At 40.3% G+C, this 21,689-nt stretch overlaps 1 protein-coding gene and 1 pseudogene across 3 annotated transcripts in view; one reads left to right on the top strand and one right to left on the bottom strand.

The window, feature by feature from the left end:
- The window catches only part of Usp25 (ubiquitin specific peptidase 25), a 103,999-nt gene that overhangs the window by 2,259 nt on the left and 80,051 nt on the right, over nucleotides 1-21,689 (top strand). The window lies entirely within an intron of this gene.
- Nucleotides 13,373-13,812, bottom strand: LOC106144275 (annotated as a pseudogene).

The raw sequence follows: 21,689 nt of genomic DNA, 5'->3' as shown, positions 1-21,689 counted from the left end.
GACTTGCTGAACATAGCGGACAATGAGGACTACTGAGACATCTGTAGTTTCTTAAATGTGTTTCTTTCCCTTGTTACTTTGTACACTTGTTACTTTGTGCACTTGTTACTTTGTTACACTGTTACTTTGTAACCAGTAATAGAACAGGTTCAAACAATATGCTTACAAATGCTCGAAACAATCTAATTCAAAATTGAAGTCTTAAAACTATGCTAGGAACTAGGAAGTATACTTACTTGGTTCTAGGAAGTAGGACGTGGGCTTCATACTTAAGAAGAAACAAAAGTGAAACTCATTTTCTTTAGAAGCTTCATGGGCTGTCAGGAAAAGGGTGGGCATCTTTGGAGCACCCTACTGGGCCGACAGAATTTTAACTTGATTTCTCTTTTCTAAAGAGTATGTAGGTTTGTTGACAAATGTTAAGGAAGTGGCTATTATAATAGTTGTTGTAAATGACTGTTTATGTTTTTAAGTTTTTCCCCTCTTTTACTATAAAGAGCTGTAAGATTGTTATTTTTTAAAGCTACAGTCCCCAAAACTTTAAGTGTTTTGTTCACCTACTAAGTAACTAGTGACAATGTAATAACAAGTGACAGGGACTGTGTATTCCCCTCTTGTATTCTCTGCTTAATCAGTGGAGTTTGCCCAAGGAGTTTGGAAATATTGGAAACTGCTGCGAGAGTGGATTTTTCTGAGTTTGAGATGTTTCAGGTGAGCATTTGGCAGTACACAGAGTACAGCTGAACCCATGCTTACTTTCTTCAACCTTTGTGATGGATATTTACCTCCCTGGGGGATCTTTAGATCTCCAAAGAAATTTGATACCTAAATTCAAGTTCCCCACGCAGGTTCCTTAGGGGAGGACTGGGAACTTTCTCCCAGTAAACAAGGTGCTTCTAGTTGAGCAGGGCTCCCCATACTTGAAAGCATCCTGGTGAGTGGGTTGCCTACACTGTTACTCAATAGGGCTTGGACTTGTTCCTGCACGCAGTAGGACCCAGTAAATGTTTGACAAATGACTTTGTAAAGGAATGTTTCTTAGAAGGAAAGCGAGTACAGCAAGCACTTCGCTTCCTGAGTAAGGACTGACATTCAGTTATTGAGAAACAACGAGAGCTTGAAAAACCACCTGCGCTAGGAAAAGAAGCAGTAGACAAAAAGGACAGGATGTGGTCTAGGCCTAAGTCACCCTTCTGTGACCTTGCACAACTCACTAAATGTCTCGTAAGTCTTCTTATTAAGCTTTAAGCTGTGTGTAAACATGAAAAACTTCTTCAGATCTGAGTGTTTAGGGGAGCTAAGCAAGCATTTATGCATGAGGATAATATAAATATAATAATACAAATATCCTCTTCAATTTAAAAGATCAAGAAAATAGATTATTCAAAAAGCGCTATCAGTGTTCACTCAGTGCGTTAAAATAAAAGCAGTTGTCAGAGAAAATCCAATTAATTTGCCATAAGGCAAATTATGTAGGCATGCCCATCAGTAAGAAAGCTGGGGCATAAAGACTCTCAATTCAAGGCCAACTGGGTATATAGCAAATTAAACAATAGCTGCTGAAAGCGAAAGAGAGAGAGAGACAGATAGACAGAGACAGACAGACATATAGAAAGACAGAGGGATGGGGGAAAGAAAAGAAAAAAAAACATGTTTATACACGTCTTTTGTGGTTACCAATCATATTTTCTAAATGCAGTACCACAATTCAAAGCCATTTAAAGAAGTTTACCAGAAATACCATTCTGAGGACTGGAAAGCTAGATCAGTCAGTAAAATGCTTGCTGTCCAAACATGAGAACCTGTGTTCCATTTCCAGAATCCATGTCTAAGCCAAACACAGCAGCACCCATTTGTAACCAAACACTGGGGAGAGAGGCAAGATGGACTCTTGGAGCTCACTAGCTGCCATCCTACAGAGTCAGTGAACTTCAGGTTCAGAAAGGGTCTCCAGGTCTAAGGTAGAAAACGATTCAGCCTGACATCCACCATTGGCCACCAGCTTAGTAGACGTGAGTCTGTATGTACTTGATGCGTGTGTTTGAATGCGGGCAGGCGTGTATCCCGGCAAGCATTTGAAGGTCAGAGGGCAACTCTGTAGTCATCTCTCTCCTTTCACTTTTGCAAGGGGTTCTGGGAATCAAATTTAGGACCCTAAGCTTGCAAAGTAAGCACTTTTACCTGTCTAGTCATCCAGCTGGCCCATTTCTTGTTTGATTATAGTTCAAACAGTCCTTAGTTCTCTGTGCAAAAGTGATATGCATTCAGTAGAAACTGGATTCTGAGTTCTTCTCCCAGGCTAGGAAAATGCTGTGGGGATATGTCTGTCTTTCGATGTGGGGCGGCAGCAGTGAACCGTAGCTCACACTCTGTGACTCTAAAGGAAACGAGCTAGACTTTATGGGTGCCTTTGCTGTGGCCTCTTGGATACCGAGATTAATTTATGTGAGCTATTCAGAACTGCGTTGTAGAATAAGCTTTAGACTGGATGCTCTTTTCTAATTGAAGAGCAGCGTTGTGTTTTCAGCATGATAACTATGATTTGGGGCAGGTAAATTTAGGCTAGTTTTGGTTTCTGCATGGAACCGTAGACATTTTCTTTGTTGTGAAAAATCTATCCTCTTTTCACTATTAAAATGTTTTTGAGCTTCAGATGTCTTCCATATTTCAGTTTTGTTTCTTTTTTGCTGTTGAATATTTCCACAAATGTGGCTACATGAAGATGTTGGTGATATATTGCTGGTTCTTTCTAGTTTTCCACCAGATTTCTTTGTTTTGTTTTGTGACACTGTTGTATATAGATGATAGTCAATAAGGCTGAGTAGGCAGACATATTTGTATTTGTCTTGGACAAATATATTGGAGTAGATCTGTTAAAAGCATACTCTTAACTTGTTACTCAGACTCGCACATTCTCTCAGCTGTCTCTGAGAAGTCAGTCGGTGTACTGTTTCCTGAGGACTTGGTCTTGTTACTCTTTTATGTCTTAGCCATTTTACTGAGTATACTGGAAACTCATATTAGCTTGCATTTCTTTAATGACTAACAGGTTCTGAGATCTTTTGTGGTGATTATATTTAAGATGACTTTTAAATATTGTTTTCATATAGTACCCAGTTTTCCATTATCACAGGTAACAGCAATTGAGTATCTTCCAAATTGAAATGGTAAAATGTTAAAGAAGTTGTTAAAGGAAACACAAAGCATGAAGTTTTAGAATCCGTTTTACTCCTTAATGACTGATAAAAAGGGTGATTGCTGAAAATTAGGAAGCATTTTCTTTATCATGCTTCATCAAACACTCAGTTCATCTATTTAATAATTGAATATGCATGTACTCTAGAAATCCTCATGATGCATATTTTATTACCAGTGTATAAAATATTTTCCTAGTGGATGGGTTGCCACATGTGTGCAATCTCAGAAGCAGTCTAGGCTACTTAGTGAGACTGTGTCTTAAACTTCCATTATCCAAAACAAACTAACAGCAAACAAACAAACAAAACTTTTTACATACTTTAGTTGGGGTAGAGGTTGGAAAGAACTTAGCGGAAGAATGGTAGGTATGGGATGAAATGTGGAGAGATATGTTGGGCAAAGATGTCTGTTATACTTTTTGATCCATCTGAGGACAAGGTAGAAAGCTGATTTGAACCATCAAGCCCTGCTGCATCTGTTGGATTTTTTACTGTTGCTGTTCAGTGAAAAAGGATTAGGGATATGAAGAGCATTAGGTATCAGTTAGGAGGCTGTAGAACTGAGACCTGAGTTCTCACTGAAGTAGGATGGCTCTGTATACAGGAATATGTGAAGAAGGACCAGGAAAGACTTAATGCTCTGTTAACATCAATGGGAGCAGCAATTGTACATGGTGTATGTAAAACTTAGTGTTTAATTTCATGACACAGTCCATGGAGAATCAGATGCCTTACGGTGCTTTAAAAAACCAGCTTGGGCTGGAGCACTGAGCATTTCTGTTCCCCTCCAAGGCCTCTGAGCTGGGTCCGGAGATCTCAGCAAAAGTCCCTCAAGCCTTTCTCCGAAGCCTCTAAGAAATCCCACAGTGCTGTGCTGGGAGAGATGATGAAATGTAGACGAGAAGTAGCTCTAAGGACTGTGTGAGAGGTAGTTGCAGCTCAACACAGTTGTCTGGAGTCAGCAGACATTCTGCAGCATGCACACTTCCTGAACTAACTTACCTGTTTCCTACGTAGGGGAGCATCAGCTTCAGGCTAGTGATAGGACTGTAGAACTAGATGAACTGAGGCTCCCTTTGGTGGCTGCCATGAGAGGGAGGGCACCAGTGGACTTGAGTTCATTCAGAGCTGTTGCTGGGCAGGTGACAACAGCTACCGGTGGCCAATTTCAACTGTATTGTCTGGGTTGTGAGGCAGGGGCAGGGCTCTGGGGATACCCACAGAGTTGCTCTTTCTGGTCACATGGTCACTTGCTATGTGATGTGGTTCTAGAGCAGCAGGAACATTGACTGATGAATCTTACCAGTAACTTATGTTAAGCTTCATTGGGGCTAGCGGGCACACCTCAAGATGTGCAGGATTGGAGGGAGGATGATGTGTTGTAGATGGTGTGCCCTGTATTCCTTTCTTTTCTGGGGGAGCCGTAGAGGTCTGGAACCTTAATATCCAAAGATATGGGCGACTGACTGATTAGGGCCTCTCCTACTTTTCTCCCCTCCTTTCCTCCCTTTCCCTACTTGGCACTTTCAATTTGCCTATTTCTTTTACATTTATTTAAATTTAATTTTGGTCTCCTCCCTCTCCCTCCCTCCCTTTCCTCCTTCCCCCTCCTCCGTGTGTGTGTGTGTGTGTGTGTGTGTGTGTGTGTGTGTTCGGATTCCCACATGGCATACATGCATAAGGAAACCAGATGGACAATTTGTGGAGTGATTCTGGGGTCTGAAGTTAGGTTGTCAGGCTTAGGGAACAAACATCTTACCTGCTGAGCCATCTTATTGGCTCCATTTGTCATACTGTTACCTGGGTTATTTCCCTTTTTGATTTTGAGTTTCAGAAATTCTTTGTGTACTTTCAATGTTGTCTTTTATGTTACTTTTCTTACTAATTCGAGTAAAAATATTTTTTGCATATGTGCTCTGAGGTATAATAAGATTCATCATATATGTATGAGAATATCATAAATTTTGTATTATTAACTTATGCTCTAAACAGATTTTCAAGGTTCACTTCATGTGAATTGTTCAAACACCTTTGGTTTGAAAAGATGATCCATGATTTTTGAGTTAATGATTTCCTTCTGGAAAGTTGGCCATACCTGTTGGTTTTTCACCTCCTCTGTTCCACTCTTACTCTATATAATGCCACAAATACCACGTCTTAAGAACATGCTTTGAAACAGGTTGGGGAAGTTTTTCTGCAGTCTTTTTGTTTAAAGAATGTTTTGGGTGTTCTCTGTTTTTGCATCTCCATGTACAATTCTAGTGTTCTATGTACAGTTAGACCAAAAACTAGGTAGGAGTTTTGAGTAGAACTGTATTGATTATAGAGATCAATTCTGAGTGCATAAACTCTTAAGGACTCTCTTAATGTATTAACTCATTGCATTTTCCCATTAATTTAGATTCTAATTTCTTAATGGCATATCATTTATAGACTTGGTGTGTCATTTATCAGAGTTGATTTTTGATACTATTCTAGATGGCATTTTTTATGTTTGTGTTTTAATTGTTCTTTGGCAGATAGATTATAATTGATTTTTGCATAGGCTTTGCCCAATAAGTTTTTTTTTTTTAAATTTTTAAACCTTCCTGTATGTTTTTTTTTTTCTGATTTTTTTCCTTGCTGTTTGATTGCAATCTCTGAACCTCCAGAAAAAAATATATTGACTTGGCATTCTTGCATTGTTTCTTGTTATATGTAGGAAATGTTTTTGTCCTGTACTACGTGTGATCATTGCCACAGTTCTTTTGAAAGGTATATTTTGTAAGGTTGAAAATGTTTTCTTCAATAGCTAGTCTGTGAATATTTTGGTAAAATCTGTTTGTGGTCAACCTTTTGTGTTTCTGGACATACCATAGCTTAATCACACTACCATTAATAAACTATTTGGTTATCTATTTGAGTTCTTATAGAAATTTCTGGTTCTTTTTGTGAAATTCCTGTTTTTTTTTTTTTGTTTGTCTTTTACAATTTCATTTTGATTTGAAGTAGTTCCTTGTAGTCCAGCTTCTATTTGTACAAATTAAAATCAGGAAAGGTTTGCATTGGCCCCTGCAGTCCAGAGTTGGTTGGCCCTGTTGTTTTGGGGCTTGCTTATATTATGGTAAAGTGCCTGTCAGGGGCAGCTATGTAGATTGTGGTGGCCACAATTAAAGAAAAAGAGAGTGGAAAAATAAGATCATTTTCCAGGGCATCTCCTCCACAGCCTATGCCTCTTTCCTTCTCCTCCCCCTCCTCTTTCTTCTTCCTCTTCCTTCTTCTCTTCTGACTCCTCCTCCTTGTCTTATTTGTTTTGTTTCTTGTATTTTGAGAAGGGTCTTAAGGGTCTTTCTACATAGTGTTAGCTCTCCTGGAACTCACTCTGTAGACCAGACTGGACACAGGAACTCTCAAAGATCTGCCTGCTGCCTCTAAGTGCTGGGAATAAAGGCCTGTGCCACTGTGCCCTGGCATTGACCCTTCCTATTAACTTCCTAACCCTTTTAATTTTTTTTATAGTGAACATTCAGGAATTTAAGTTTCTAGGGAGTTGTTTTTTTTTTGGCTAAACATGAATCACTGAAGGAAACAGAAAAAGGCATAGCTATTGCATACGACTTCTATGAGCCTAGAAAGTAAGTGTGTGTGTGTGTGTGTGTGTGTGTGTGTGTGTGTGTGTAAAATATTCTTATGGGTTATATAGTATAGAAGATTTAGCGGTTAATAAAACATCTCTTTTTGTTACACTGCTAAAATTTAATCACTGCTTTCTACTTTGTGGTTCCTGTCTTTGAGAATTGTGTATTTTATAGTTCATGTCTCCCAAGTTTGTATATTCTCATCAGTTTTGGATCCCAGTTGATTGCCCATTTTCTGCATAAATATATAGTGACAAGTCAGTGTCATGTCTATTGTTTTATTTATTCTCTCTTAATTTTACGCAAACTGAGAAATTAATAACATATGTAGGAGGAGGTTGCTTGTTTGTCCCAGTTACCCAGAACCAAAATAATCACACAAACTGTATTAATTAAATCACTGCTTGGCCCAATAGCTCTAGCTTGTTACTGGCTAACTCTTATTTCTTAATTTAACCCATCTCCAATAATCTGTGTATCGCCACTTGGTTGTGGCTTACTGGATAAAGTTCCCTCTGGCATCTGTCTCTGGCAGGGGCTACATGGCTTCTGACTCTGCCTCCTTTTCCCCAGCATTCTGCTTAGTTTTCCATAACCAGCTCTGTTCTCCTATAGCTCTGCTCTAGGCCCAAAGCAGTTCCTTTATTAACCAATGATATTCACAGCATACAGAGGGGAATTCCGCATCATCTCCCCTTTTCTGTTTAAATGAAAAAGAAGGTTTTAACTTTAATACAGTAAAATTACATATAACAAAATGGCTATCAAGTAAGAATTATAATTACAATATTTATATCTAATTATCTTTTATCATATCTAAGGAAAACTATAAGTATAAATTCTTCAACTCCATCAAAGACTCCAGAATGATATATTGCCTAAGAAAACAGAAAGTGCATGCAACTGCTTAATGGCTCGACATAGACCCTCTCTGGGATGGTGTGCACAGCTCAGAGGCAGACCTCCTGTGCCATGTTGGACTGTGCAGAGCAAGTAGGAAATACTGTAAATACCTTAGCAATGCTGCAGCTTAGATTCTTAAGTGCTTAACATTTTAAGAAGTGCTTCTGGTCGGAAAATAATTACAGATATGCAATAAAGACAAATACAGATAAAAAAGACCTCTAAATGGGTCAAAGTTTTGGATAATTGTATGTAGACTTGGTGGAGAGAAGAAAAAAGAGTACAGAGAGTTGGAAAAGAAGCAAATCGTTTAAAAAAAGTCTTTAAGCCGGGCGATGGTGGCGCACGCCTTTAATCCCAGCACTCGGGAGGCAGAGGCAGGCGGATCTCTGTGAGTTCGAGACCAGCCTAGTCTACAGAGCTAGTTCCAGGACAGGCTCCAAAGCCACAGAGAAACCCTGTCTCGAAAAACCAAAAGAAAAAAAAAAAGTCTTTAAAGAGACGGTGTAAAGACAGTCATAGATTAAAAGTGATCTTGAAAAATAAACCACGCAAAGATGGAAAATTCATAGAGAGTCTGTATTATGTATATTATTGTATTTTCTTTGACTTTTTTTTGACTATGAAGGAACTAAGTACAGAGAGATATTTCATTGTATGGGCTACTAAGCTAAACCAGCATGCATATTATAAAGGTATCTTTACTTCAGAATTTGGGTTTAAGGATGTCTTGCTTTGTAAAAGAGGTTCTTCTTTTGTTTCCACAGAGGATGAGTACCTGTGGATTTCTTCTAGACTAATATAGTTTAATGGACCAAACCCCCTAAAAGGTTGCCGTAAACACCCCCCAAAATTGCTCATGCATAAGCTTATATTCTGTGGTGGTGTGAATACAGATTGAACCTGTGTTATGAGTAGCCAAAGGCTAACAGAGGATGAAGGAAGAATGGACAACAGGAAGGGGATGAAGTGGTGAATTCAAGATTCAGACATACTTGAGCTGTTAAAGAGAAGCTTCTAACTTGAAAATAGCAAGGACAAAGAAACATGAAATGATCTGCTGCTCCTGTCACTCCAGGTGGCTCTACGAGAATTGTGGCAGAATAACAAACAAACCTTTAGTCCTTTCCTTTCCCTTGGTTTCTGGCAGAGCTCAGAAAACTCTTGGAATTGCCTCTTTTTCCCCTTAGAGAGATGACTCATGGTCCTTGATGGATGGTATGTATAGCTTTAGGATGGGAGCTGTTTGCCAGAAAAACTAACCAGCGCCACTAGAGGGTTTGAACAATTGAGCATCACTGCTACCTCCAGTGAAGGGACAGAGTCTGCAAGTTGAGCTCAGTTAATAGTTGTCAATGACTGAATTACCTGTTCCTTAATAAAACTCACTTCTTGTATGTTGTTAATTAAGTGCCCAGGAAATACTGTAGGAGAGTACTTAACATACTTAGTTAAACTTCACCTTAGATTCCTCCCTCCCCAAAGCATTTATTTTCTAAGGTTAAATTTTACCTTCCTAAATCTCTTGAGATTTACTTTCTTAGAAAATACAGCAATATATTATTAGCATAAAGAAATTAAGGAACATTTTCTAATTAAGGTCTAACCAGGATATAAGGAAAACACAAAAATTTGAGTAAGAAATGTTTACCATACTGAAGAATTGGCCAAGAACAGATTGTTGACTGCTAAGAGAAAGAAGTGCAAAGAGAGGAGGAGACAGGTCTTGTGGCATGATCCCATAATGCCAGCTGGTGGGGAAGCGCGACTATGGAGCAGAGGGCCTGCTGGGGCTACAGAGTGAGTTGAAGATCAGCATGGACAACTGAGTGAGACCCTGTCTGAAACACTGAAAAGAGGTGCTCCAGTGATGACTCACTGATTCAGAGCACTGCTGCTCTTCCAGGGAACCTAGCTTCAATTCTCAGCACCCCCGCTCCATGGCATCTCCTAACTTCAGTTCCAGTGGATCCAGCTTCATTTTCTGGTTACTGAAGGCACCAAGTTTACATGTGTTGTACAGACATACATGCAGACAAAATACCCATGCACATAAAATAAGTAAAGCTTTAAAATATTAAAAAGAATTGAAGATGTAATTTAGTGGTTAGAAAACTGATCTGTTATGTGTAAGGCCCTGGGTTCAATTCCCCACACCCTGTCCCACAAACAACAAAATGAAGGAAGAGTTTGGAAGAGTGGAAGAGGCCTTTTTTAGGAACCTTTCTGATTTTCCTTCTTCAGTAGAGATTATAATACGACTCACTGGGTATGGGAGAAATATGCTGAGTTGTGCATGCTGGGTTCTTCCCCGAAGCAGAAGAGGGGGTTTGTAGTCTCTAGGGCAGTGGTTCTCAACCTGTAGGTTATGGCCCCTTTGGCGATCACATATTAGATATTCTGCATATCAGATATTCACATTACAGTTTATGGACAGTACCAGAATTACAGTTATGAGGTAGCAATGAAAATAATTTTATGGTTGGGGGTCACCACAGCATAATGCACTGCAGTAAAGGATGGCAACATTAGCAAGGTTGAGGACCATTGCCATAGTGTATTCATTCTGTAATCAGTAGAACAATACAACAACAAAAACCCTGGATTTGCTTTAAAAAATCGTTTTTTATACTATAACATTTAGGAATGATGAGACACTTTAGTTTGAAAATTCTACTCTGAACATTGAATTGTTTAGTTTTGATTTCAACTTTATACAATCTGCAATCACCTGGAAGAGAGTCTCAGTGAGGGACTGTCTACATCAGCCTGACCTGTGGGCCTGTCTGTGGGAGTGTCTGGATTACTTTGAGACAGGAAAGACCCATCCATTACGGGTGACAGCATTCCCTGTGTTTGGGTCTTGGACTGCATGTGAGTAGAAAAAGTGAGCCAAGTATGAGCATGCATGCATCCATTCCATGTCTGCTTTGACCATGGATGTGAGCACCTACCTGCTTTAAAGGCCTGCTGCTTTGACTTGCCCACTATGGTGGACTTCACCTGGAACTGTGAGCTGAAACAGTAAACCTTCTTTTATTTTAAGTTGCTTTTGACAGGATGTTTTCTCAAAGCAATAGGAAATAAAGCTAGGACAAGGATGTTTAATTAACTAACAAATTCATTATTCTTTCTGTGTGTACATATGTGTGAGGGCCAGACACTTAATGTTGAGTTATCTTCTTCAACTTCTATTTAATATTATGAGATAGGTCTCTTCCTTGAACCTGGACTTCACTGACTGATTGCTTAGGTTGTCTAGCTGGCTATGGCATGGGTTCTCCTGGCTCCACCTTCCCAGTACTGGGTTACATGCCCAGGTCACTACATCATTCCATTTGGGTGGTACTGAAGAGCCATGCCTAGATCTTCAGGCTTACATGGCAAGCTTTAGGTATTGAGCCATTTCAGTAGTGCTAAAGCATGTTTATTTCATTAGTATAAGGTTCTTTAATTTTTCACTACAAATGAATTATGAAAATTTAAGTCAGAAATTAGAAATAATACCATTTTAATTGGATAAAAGAACTATATCAGCTTCAAGAAGAAGGTAAATGCTTATTTTACTTTAAACCACAGATAAGGAAGTTAAAATATATGACTTGATTCTCAGAATTTTGTTTACCTCTATGTTTTCTAGAATGCAGGTACTCTAGTTTAGAATCAGGCTGTGCTCCACAAGAGTTTGCCAGTTTGGTTTGTGGGACTGAATATGTATGATGTTCCCATGGAAACCCTGTTTGTGCCTGTAGGGCTTTAATTTGGCCTGAAATGTGCTTTATTTTGTAGACACTTAGGTTATAGTGCTGCTAATAACATTCATTGAGTGAACTGCAGTGACAGTTTCTACTTCTGATTATTTTATCTGCCATTTAGTAGGGTGGAGACTTCATGAAATGGTGTGGGTGTATTGCAGATAGGACTGAAGAACTGGGTGACAGGTGCGGATAAGAATTCTTGGATGAGGAGGATGTAAACTTACATTTATCTAGGACTAGCTGTATTCATTACTCTTTGCTAGCAGTTTCCTATAGATCAACTCATGTCTTTTCTTAGTTTTTATTTTTTTCTGAGTTACACAACTGCTTGCTTAACATGATTTATGACCTTTATTTTTTAAAAGTTTGATTTTTTTTAAAAAAATAAGAGTTAAATATAGAACTACTGGCATTTATAAGGTTAAATAGATATGGTAAAGAGTTCTGTGTAGAGGCATGGCTTGTTTAACTTCTACTGAAGCCCTGCAAAGCCCATGCCAACTTCACCTGGTGGCTGCAGACACTACAGCATGCCTGAGCCATTCTGAGGATCCCTGTGTGCATTATTTATTAAGGTGAATAAAATGGTAGCCAGCCCAGAGGAATCGCTGACAAAACCAGTCAAGCTAATGCATCACCCACATCTTGCTGATTTGCAAACACTTGGAAAGAAACCAACCTTGCAAGTAGCCATATTAAAAGCAGGCTGAGTATAAGCTCTCCCAAAGTTTACATAATTTACATAACCAGGGGTTTTCTAACTGGGTACACCAACAACTAAGTTGAGGATGTAACTGCTAACCAACAATTTCCTTGTTTTACCTCTGTGGTCTCCAACACTTCTGCTTTGGAACAAGCTAATTATTAGTCATTTTTGATTAAATAAGTGCTTTGAAAACTTTTATTTGTTTGCCCCCATTTACGCTTGTAACAGTTTTAAGTATGATGGATAGTCCCTATATCAGATAGTAAGATTATGAGATTCTAAGAGAGGAAAGGATGACGGAAGAAGTTTTCTTAGCAGGTGAGCTTTGCTTTCTGTGTTCTAGAATTTAAGAGTTAGAAAATCTGCCCAGTGTTTCCTTAGTCTCTCTTTCCTGTGTGGGAGGGCAAGCCCTGTGAACCTGAGGTCATCTTTGCAAACTCTCCAATATTGATTTTAATTAGTATTTTTATGTATTTGAAATAAATATTTTCTAATTAAATAAAATGAATTTAATTAATTTTAATATGTGTTAATATTAACTGTGTCATATTAATATTAACATTGATTGAGCTCCTGTGTGCCAAACACTGAACTAGGTAGCAGGAGCACAGTAATGATTGAAATAATACTTCTCTTGTTGGACTTATTATCTGGAGATTAACCTTTCTATGTCATATTAGAATTTATGTAAATCTGAAGAAAAATTGTAACTTTTGTAGATGATGAATACACAAATCCTTGCATTAGAAAAGAAAATGAAATTCTGTAGATTTCCAGTGATGGATGGAAGAGAAACCAAAGTACAATGTAAGGCTAGAGACCCCCGCATGCAGACTTTCCAAGTATTAGCGTTTTAAAGGGGCACTGAAAGCTGTGGAAAGACTCATACACAAAAAGAAGTTATAGATGATTTTATTTGAATGAAGATGGAGGTTCAAATGACACAGTATAAAAAAGATTTTTCTTTTCTTTTTTGCTTCTTCTTTCTTTGGTCAATGAAGGGAAGGTTTGCTGTTTAGAAAGTGGTAAGCCAAAGATTGTGCTTCCATGGAGACCAGATTCCTCAGGCTTAGCCTTCCTTTGGCTTTCTCAAAGTTCCCCAGAATCACTGCTGCTTTTAGTGCCTACCCCACCTTCTTCTTCCCTCCCCCCTCTTCCTTCCTCCCCCGCCCCAGAACTAAGCATGAGACTTTATTGGCTGTGACTGAGGAGGATAAAGTGGGAGGAGTGGGTGGCACCAATACCAGGCTGACATTGCTTCATGGATTTGTAGATGATGGAGAGCTCACCCAGGTAGTGGCCCATGACCTCTGGCTTGATTTCCTCTTGGCTGTAGGGCTTTGCTGCTATATACACTCACCATGCTGCCAACCTTCTCTGGCAGGATGATCAAGTCCCATAGGCGGGTCTTCAGGCTTCTCTATGGGTGGCTCCTCCTTCTTGACCTTTCTCAGGCCCTTGAGTAGGGAGTGTTGCTTCTGCCACAGGCCACATTTCAGGTGCTACCTGTGGCTGTCACTGTACATCTGCATCAGCTGCTCATAGGATATGTCCAGCAGTGGGTCTAGGTCCATGTTGTGCTAGGTAAACTAGGGAAAGGTCGGCCTCTTCATCTGCTCCACTTCAGCCATCGTGCCTGCTCCATTCCTCCCCTTTCTTTAAGACAGGTTCCTCTTAATCCTATGTGGCCCTTGCTGGCCTTCAACTTGAAATCCTCTGACTTTAGCTTCCTGAGTGCTAGGATCACAGATGTGAGCCGCCATGCCTAGCCATCTTCTGTTCCTGACACGACTGATGGCCATGCTGTGTGAAGTCTGAAATCTGTAAGCACACGTGGGGAGACTTTTCTCACATGGGACCTTTTCAGTCCCCCAGAGATCTATCTCTAATCCATTCTTTTATTGAAACCACTGTTGACAGATCATTGGAGGGTTCTGGGAAATCTCATTCCAGAGGCCATGTGCATTTGAAGTTCTTTCAGTGAATTACTAGTGAGTTACTGTAAGAAACGGACACAGCAGTTTGCCCGCTAGCAGGCAGCTGCAGGATGGAGGATGTGCACACATGGCTCCCCACCCTGAAGGGTGGTAGTGGAATGAGTGATAGGCCACTTAGAGAGGCCTGCCACCGAAGGCCTAGCCAGCAAGTCTCTGAGCTTTGCATCACTTCTCTAATGTTAGAACATCAAAAGACTTTTTTTTTCTAGTAGTCATTTTAAAATTTGCTGCCCCTAACCACCTTTGAGGGGACAGAGACCTTTGAGTTCTTTTCCTCTGTACTCAACAGAGTTTATTTAATTTTGGAAATTGAGTAAAAAGACCAGTACCAACCTAAGAGCTACTCAAATGTTAGTCTGTTTTTTCTCTGCCTTGTAGTCAGTAATGCTTTGGGGTTTCATTTTCTTTTTCTTTTTTCTGCCACCATTATCTGAATACTGCATGTCAGTGTAGCTGCAGTTTTGCCCAGAGTTGTCGTTTTTTCACACCATTGATAGTGAGTGAGTCAAGAATCTGGAAAAGACAGGAACTGTGGAACTTCAAAGACCTGTATTTATTGCTGTTCGCATGTGCTGAGCTCTTGAAGAGACTTCAGGGAGCTTCAGTGAAAATAACTTCTGGGGGAGTGGAGCACACACTAAGATTATGAACTGCAGCATTTAGAAAAGAGCATTTTGTATAACAAGGGTATAATAAAAATTTACCCCCACCCCAGCTAGCAATCCCCATTTTTCCATTCTCAACAGCTTTACTAATGTTAAATATGGTGTTTCTAAGTTATCAGTGAGCTGACCCAGGCCCTCTTGCTCTGCTTGTATAGAAATGAGCAGTGTAGAGAGACTTCATTAGTGTTAGCTATTCCTGGCTCTTGAGTGCCCAAGGCCTGGGGGCAGTGACAGTAGACTATATGCCCTGAAAACTAAGTCTTATTTGAACTAGGCTTTAGAACTAGAGATTTTTGATTTTAAACATACAGGTTGGAGGCTTGCAGTTGTGGTTAACCACCAGCGGCTCCAAAATTTGGCTGTGGTCCTTTGTTTTCAACAGCAGTGAGTGGAAAGAACAGAGACTAGAAGGCAGCGCCTGCTAGTGTGATAACTCCTGGGTGGGCTGTGCGGTGCGACCTTAGTTCCCAAAGAAGCTAGTGTTACAGCACTGAGACCTATCCTGTCTGGACATTTGGATCTTGATTGCAGGTAGTGTTACAGCTCTCAGGCTTAGCGTGTTGGGAGTCTTGGCTCTTACGGCTTCCATCTCCTTGGAATCCCTCCAGCGAGTCAAGCCTGCACTGCAGTTTGTCTTTGGCTCTTTTGCTCACTTAGTTTCTGCCCCTGCTTGCTTTCTGAAGCTCTGCAGCTGACTTTCTGTTACTGCTGCCACCTTGTGTTAGGTGTTTAGTGTACTTTAATAAGAAAAAGATAACAACTGCTAAGAAGATTCCTGCCTGGAAAGAAGCCTTGGGAAGTGGTCTCAAGTCATACCAGCTGATAGTACCAGAGAAAGACTCACTCAGTAAATGAACCAAGTACCCTAGTTGTTATCTGCAAGGTGTTTGGACCACTCACGATGCTCTCCTTTAAGGGAAAGTTGATGTTTGTGTTAATCAAGGCTTCTGCTTGTGGTCCTATTCTGATTTGGATGGAAATGGCTGCAGGGTCCTCCAGAGTCAGCTGAGAGCGCTGCTCCATGACTGGTAGAGACTGGGGTGCTAGTAACTGTAGTATGTCTTCAACTGTGGCTGTACTGGTCCTCTGCAGATGTTGTATGTAGTATGTCTTCAACTGTGTGATGTAGTATGTCTTCAACTGTGGCTGTACTGGTCCTCTGCAGATGTTGAAGTCTTCTTGGAGTAATTGTAACATGTCCAGTAAAGTTGGGCTGCTATGAGCTCCTCTATCTGGTTTCTGGGAACCAGGTTTCTTGACTGATAGTTCTTGAGGCTGATAACCATAAGGGAAGCCTTCACCCTTCTGGTCTACTTAAGACTGTTTTACTCATTCCAAGAACATCAACTGGATATTTATGATGTGGATGTAACTGAGTAAAGCTCAATACAGAACTAGCAATTCTAAAGCTTGTGCCAAGGTTTGGTAAGATTTAAGTGTCTGTGGCTGTTTCACTCCACTCCCCAGTATTCCATAGAGCCAGAGTCCAGTGGTCTCTGTTTTTTTTAAGAAAACATTTTAAAAGGCCCAGCATTTCATAGTCAACTGGAGAGATAAAAGAGATGTATTGAAATTGCCCTTGCTTTCTTAGCCTGTATTAGAGCTGTATTCTGCAGGAGAAGAGATGCCATTGTACAATGGCATCATGTAACATGTAACGAGGGAGAGGATGAAACCCTGTGTGCATTTTGGCATCTGTGCTTATTGATTTTTGTGGAATTCATAACCCCCCAAATCTGTTGAATTCTGTCTTCCCTTTGGTCCAGCAGTGGTAACAGATAGAACCTACCCGCTTCTAATCTATAGCACCTAAAGAATCCATACAAAGGAGGCCCTTGAAACTCAGTAATGGGCTCCAGATGTGGGAGATTGTGTTGAGTCCACCTTGCATCTGAACTTGGTAGAGGACAGAGCCTTATACAGGATGCTTATAATGAGGATGAGAGTGTGTCAAACCACAACTTTGGTAGGTGGGGCATGCCTTTTTGTTGTTTGAGGTTTCTGTCCTGCCCAGCTCCCACAGTCATTAAGTCCCAAAGAAATCACACAGAGGTCTACATTAATCATAAACTGATTGGCCCATTGGCTCAGGCTTCTTATTAACTCTTATAACTTATATTAGCCCATTATTCTTATCTGTGTTAGCCACATGGCTCAGTACCTTTTCCAGTGGCGCAGTCACATCTTGCTTCTTCTGTGTCTGGACAAGACTGCAGAGGGAGCTTCCCTCTTCCCAGAATTTTCCAGTTCTCATTGACTCTCCTCTACTTCCTGTCTGGTTGTCCCACCTATACTTCCTGCCTGGCTACTGGCCAATCAGCATTTATTTAAAACATAATTGACAGAATATAGACAATTGTTCCACACCACCTTTCCTGTCCTGATGCTTCAACAAGTTACCTGGCACAATACAAGATGGATGGGTTTGTTTTGGCTCATAGCTTTCAGAGATACAGTTCATCATGGCAGAGGAGGTATGATAACAGGAACAAGAGTTGATTCGTCACACCATGTCCACAGCAGGAAGTAGAGAAAATATTATGCCCCAAATTCCTCTCTCTTTTTAAATTCAGTCTAGGACACTAAAGCATGGAATGGTGCTGCCCATTTAGGGTGCATCTTTCTAATTCAGTTAACTTAATCTGGAAAATCTTTCACAGGCATCCCAGATTTTGTTTCCATGGTGATTCTAAATCCAGTCAGGCTGGCAGAAGAGATTAACTGTCACAGGAAGGTGCAAACTTTACCAGACAAATCGGGGTCATAATTACACCAAAACCCTCAGCAATTCAGACACAACTGCAGGAGATGAGCACACAGCTAATGACAAAGGGGACACCTTGTCCTGACAGGTGGCTTCTCAAAATTCTTTCCATTGCTTCCCCCATCTCTTGTCAATTTAACTAAGACAATTGTCTCTAGCTTTTCTCTCACTTCCCCTTTCCCAATTTCCCTCTAACTTATTTCCTCTTTTTTTTATTTTTCAGTCAAAGTTGTGAAAGCATAGATCACTGTAGAATATGCTTTTTTTGGGTAATGCATCAGACAGACTTTTCAAAAAATAAAACACTGAGTATATGTGGTGAAAGCCAGACTCTGCTCTCCACCCATTTCTCAACACTTCTCATTGAAATATGTATCAGCAGCTATTGCCATAAAAATCACCTTAGTATTCAGTTGCATACCAAGGTATTGTTGCCATCTTCACTTACTTACTGGTGAGCTGAGTGGCTCTTTTCCACATCTGCCTCATTTTGGGGGGGTTGAGATTAAGTGTGCTGCCCAAGTCCTCTATTAAGGATTCTTTGGAATGCAAGAGGCAGTTCCAAGCGTACAACTCACCCTCCTTTCCATTTGCATCAGTTCTCTATTTTGCGTTGATGAGTGTCTTCCAGGGAACAGGGAAATATGTCTTTCGAGAATGGGAGTAGGGAGCAGCAGTAATGTGTTTATATATTGTTTGGTATATTACCATTCTAGCATAGTTTTATTTTATAGCCATACATTCATCATTAAAATAAATGGTTGTTTCTTTATTCATACTGCTTCTGGCTTATTTGCATAAAGTTATTTGAGGCACATTTTGTGAATGAACCAGCCTGCCTCCATTTTAGGCTTAAAAGCATCTTAAAAACAAACTAGGTTCATTCCTGTTTATGATTAAACCCTTGTTTCTTAAGGATGGGGTTATGCCCCACCTGTAACCGTAACTATAAATGGTTATGTACTGCTTGTTCCGGGAATGGCAATAGTGTTTTTGTTTCAAAAAGTTATTTATAACCACCTTGCAACCCTGAAGGTTATATGACTGCCTATGATGCCCTTATTATGAGTACCTGTTGAGCTTATCTTATTTTGGCCCCGTTGTCTTGTGCTCCTGTAACCTTGCCTACTTCCCCCCATTTGAACATCCTATACTCTGAGCACTATACAAGCCTGGTCTTCCTCACATCCCATGCTGACCTTTCAAATGCTGCCTTAAGGGGAATCCGCCTGAGTACATGAATAAAGAAGTTTGCTTTAATCAATTTGGCCATTGTTGTTTTATCTTCTGCACAGTATCTACGTCTTAATCTATTGCTATTTCAGCCAGCAAAATTGCTACTCCACAGTTACCAACCAGCTTCTCTGGGAGTGGCCTGGTCGCTCAGACTACAGCCTGGCAGGAACTCTATTCCCGCAGGCGCTGACTGTGCCAGTGCCACTAAAGGTAGCTTTAACCAAATCTCTATCATTCTATTTATAAGTAAAACTCAAGGTTCAAAGGCTGCGGTGAAACCTGCTAGCACGTAGATAACCCCCTCTCTTTACTGGCATTTCCCAAAGAGAGCGAGCGTCCTTCAACTCAACCAACCACTCCAAATCTCTCTCTACTCCTGGTGAATCTCAGCTCTCTGTGTCTTCCAGGTGTCTTCGCATGCTCTGTGATGACTTTCTGTTAACTCCTGACCCAGGGTTCACTTTATTTAATTAATGCAAATGCAAGCTCGGGGTTTGCAGTGTGATAGAATGTCTCCCAACACAGGAATAAAATGAATATTTTTTCATATTTCAGCCTGTACATTGGTAGTTTGATTCTTTCAGCTGTTGAGTACTTCCTGGCGCATTCTATAGCTTCCTGTTGTACTTTAATATTTATTGTATAATTAGATAATCCTGTCATCTTAGTTACTTAATACAGCTTTAATGGAAATAAAGATCCTAGATGGCATGGAAGCTCTAACCATTGTCTGCTTGAATGCGTTCTCTCTTTTGAGTTGCTGCATCTTCGATTTAACTTCTAACATGACTTTTGCCTACCTGAAAATTATTTTCCCAACTCCTCTCAAGGTGTGAGGGGCTTGAAACTTTCTTCTGCATGGTGGAGCCTTAGTGGAAGTCTTAAAGAAGTTTTTAAAGAAGGCAGGTCCCTTTGCTCTGGGGTAATTTTTCTAGAATTTTAACTGATATGGGCACACATAATGAAAAGAACTTTCATGGCTCTTTTTTTTTCTCCTTGAGCCATTTGGGAATCAGTTGTGGACATCTTATTCTGTCACTTAAACATTCCTAAGGAAAAAGATGTTGTCCTACTATAATGGCATACAGGAGTGTGCTAAAACATTGCCATGCACTGAGCAGCTTTCCCCCATGCTCCTCAGTCATGTCCACACACTCTGCAAGGCATGCAGTAGCCTTTGCCAGCCTCTCTTGCTGCCCTGTGTGGTAGCTCCTCTGGATTTCCCTTATGCTGGAGACTGCCTCGTTGCCTTTGGTACTATAGACATCTTAACAGATGAAAGAATGAGAATTCCTTTGCTCTGCATTTCTTGTTTGAGGCTGTTTGGTTATTTCTCAAGATTAGATTAGGTTTTGTAGCTGTGACATACTGCCACAGGTTATAGTGTGTTCGGAGATACAGACTGTCATGTCCTGTACCAGTAATAACAAGTTTGATTCCTGGCTAATGTGAACTGTTAGATTTCCCATTACGGTGTTACCCTTTCTTTTTATACTTTGTAGTTGGAAACTTTGTTATTAATTCTATTTCTCAGCAAACTTTCACCCAGTTGTTTAAATGTCCCTGAAGATTCCCAGCTGAACTGGTACTGAGTTAAGGGTAAGCCATTTTGAAGTAATAATCCAGGAGCCCTACATTATTTTAGGGACTAAGCTTGTTTTTTGTTTTACATATTCTGTGCTTTATTTCATGGTGTTGTTTCACAGTTTGAGGGAACTGTGTTTTAAGAAATAAAATACAAAGGCATGTAGTAGGATTGTTCATAGAAGATCATTGAACACTTTGGTAAGAGTCCTGTGCTGTTTGGGTCATGAGACTTGCTAGATTAGTATACTGTGAAGAGAAGGGACGGAAATGGGTCAAGCCAGTTCAATTTAGGGTCTTTTATGACAGATTGGAGAATCAGATGGTTTCTTTCATTGACTGGATCTTAGGACTCTTAGATGCATTTATTGGTTGTTGTATGTTTTTTCTTTTGGTTTTTTGAGGGGCCCACCACCCAATGCCCAAATAAATCACACATGTAGGTTTATTCTTAGTTATGAATGCTTGGCCTTAGCTTGGCTTGCTTCTTGCCAGCTTCTCTTAAATTAACCTGATGATCTTTTGCCTCTGGGCTTTAACCTTTCTCTATGTCTGTATACCTTGCTTTGCTTCTTTCACTGTGGCTTCATATGTGTCTTGCTGACTGGCCCTGGTATCGTCCTCTCCTTGTTCTCTTGTTTGCTCCTTGCAATCCTTTCTCCCAGAGTTAGCCTTCTAGTTATACTCTCTGCCTGCTAGCCCCACCTGTCCCCGCTCATGCCTCGCTACTGGCTGCTCAGCTCTTTATTAGGACCGTCAGGTAAGTTTTAGACAGGCCCAGTAACACAGCTTCACAGAGTTAAACAAATGCAGCATAAACAAAAGTCACACACCTGAGAATACTATTCCCCAACAACTGGTTTCCTGCGCAGGCTGGGAGCACGAATCTCTCGAACATCTCAACATCCCAGGAGTTCTCCTCAGACTCAAGCTACAAACAAACTGTTCTCTTTTTTTGCTGAGGCATCGTCTGATAGGATGGAAACTGTTAGCTCGGTAAGGCAGCCTGGGAGAGAAAGCTGAAGTTGAGGTTCAGAAATCTGAGAGTAGAGCAAGGACTCCCTGGACTTTGTTGTAAAAGAGTGGCGTTTTTATCTTGTATCTTTCGAATTCTACTTTCTCTTTCCTCTCTCTTTTTTTCTCTCTTTTAAAAAATACAATCTTTTCTTTTTTTAAAAAAATTCCATAGAGGCAGGCGGATCTCTGTGAGTTCGAGCTCAGCCTGATCTACAAGAGCTAGTTCCAGGACAGGCTCCAAAGCT

Source organism: Microtus ochrogaster, chromosome 2 (genome assembly GCF_000317375.1).
Source record: "Microtus ochrogaster isolate Prairie Vole_2 chromosome 2, MicOch1.0, whole genome shotgun sequence".
NCBI lineage: Eukaryota > Metazoa > Chordata > Mammalia > Rodentia > Cricetidae > Microtus > Microtus ochrogaster.
The sequence above is the reverse complement of the archived record's forward strand: the minus strand, read 5'-3'. Positions and strand labels throughout refer to the sequence as shown.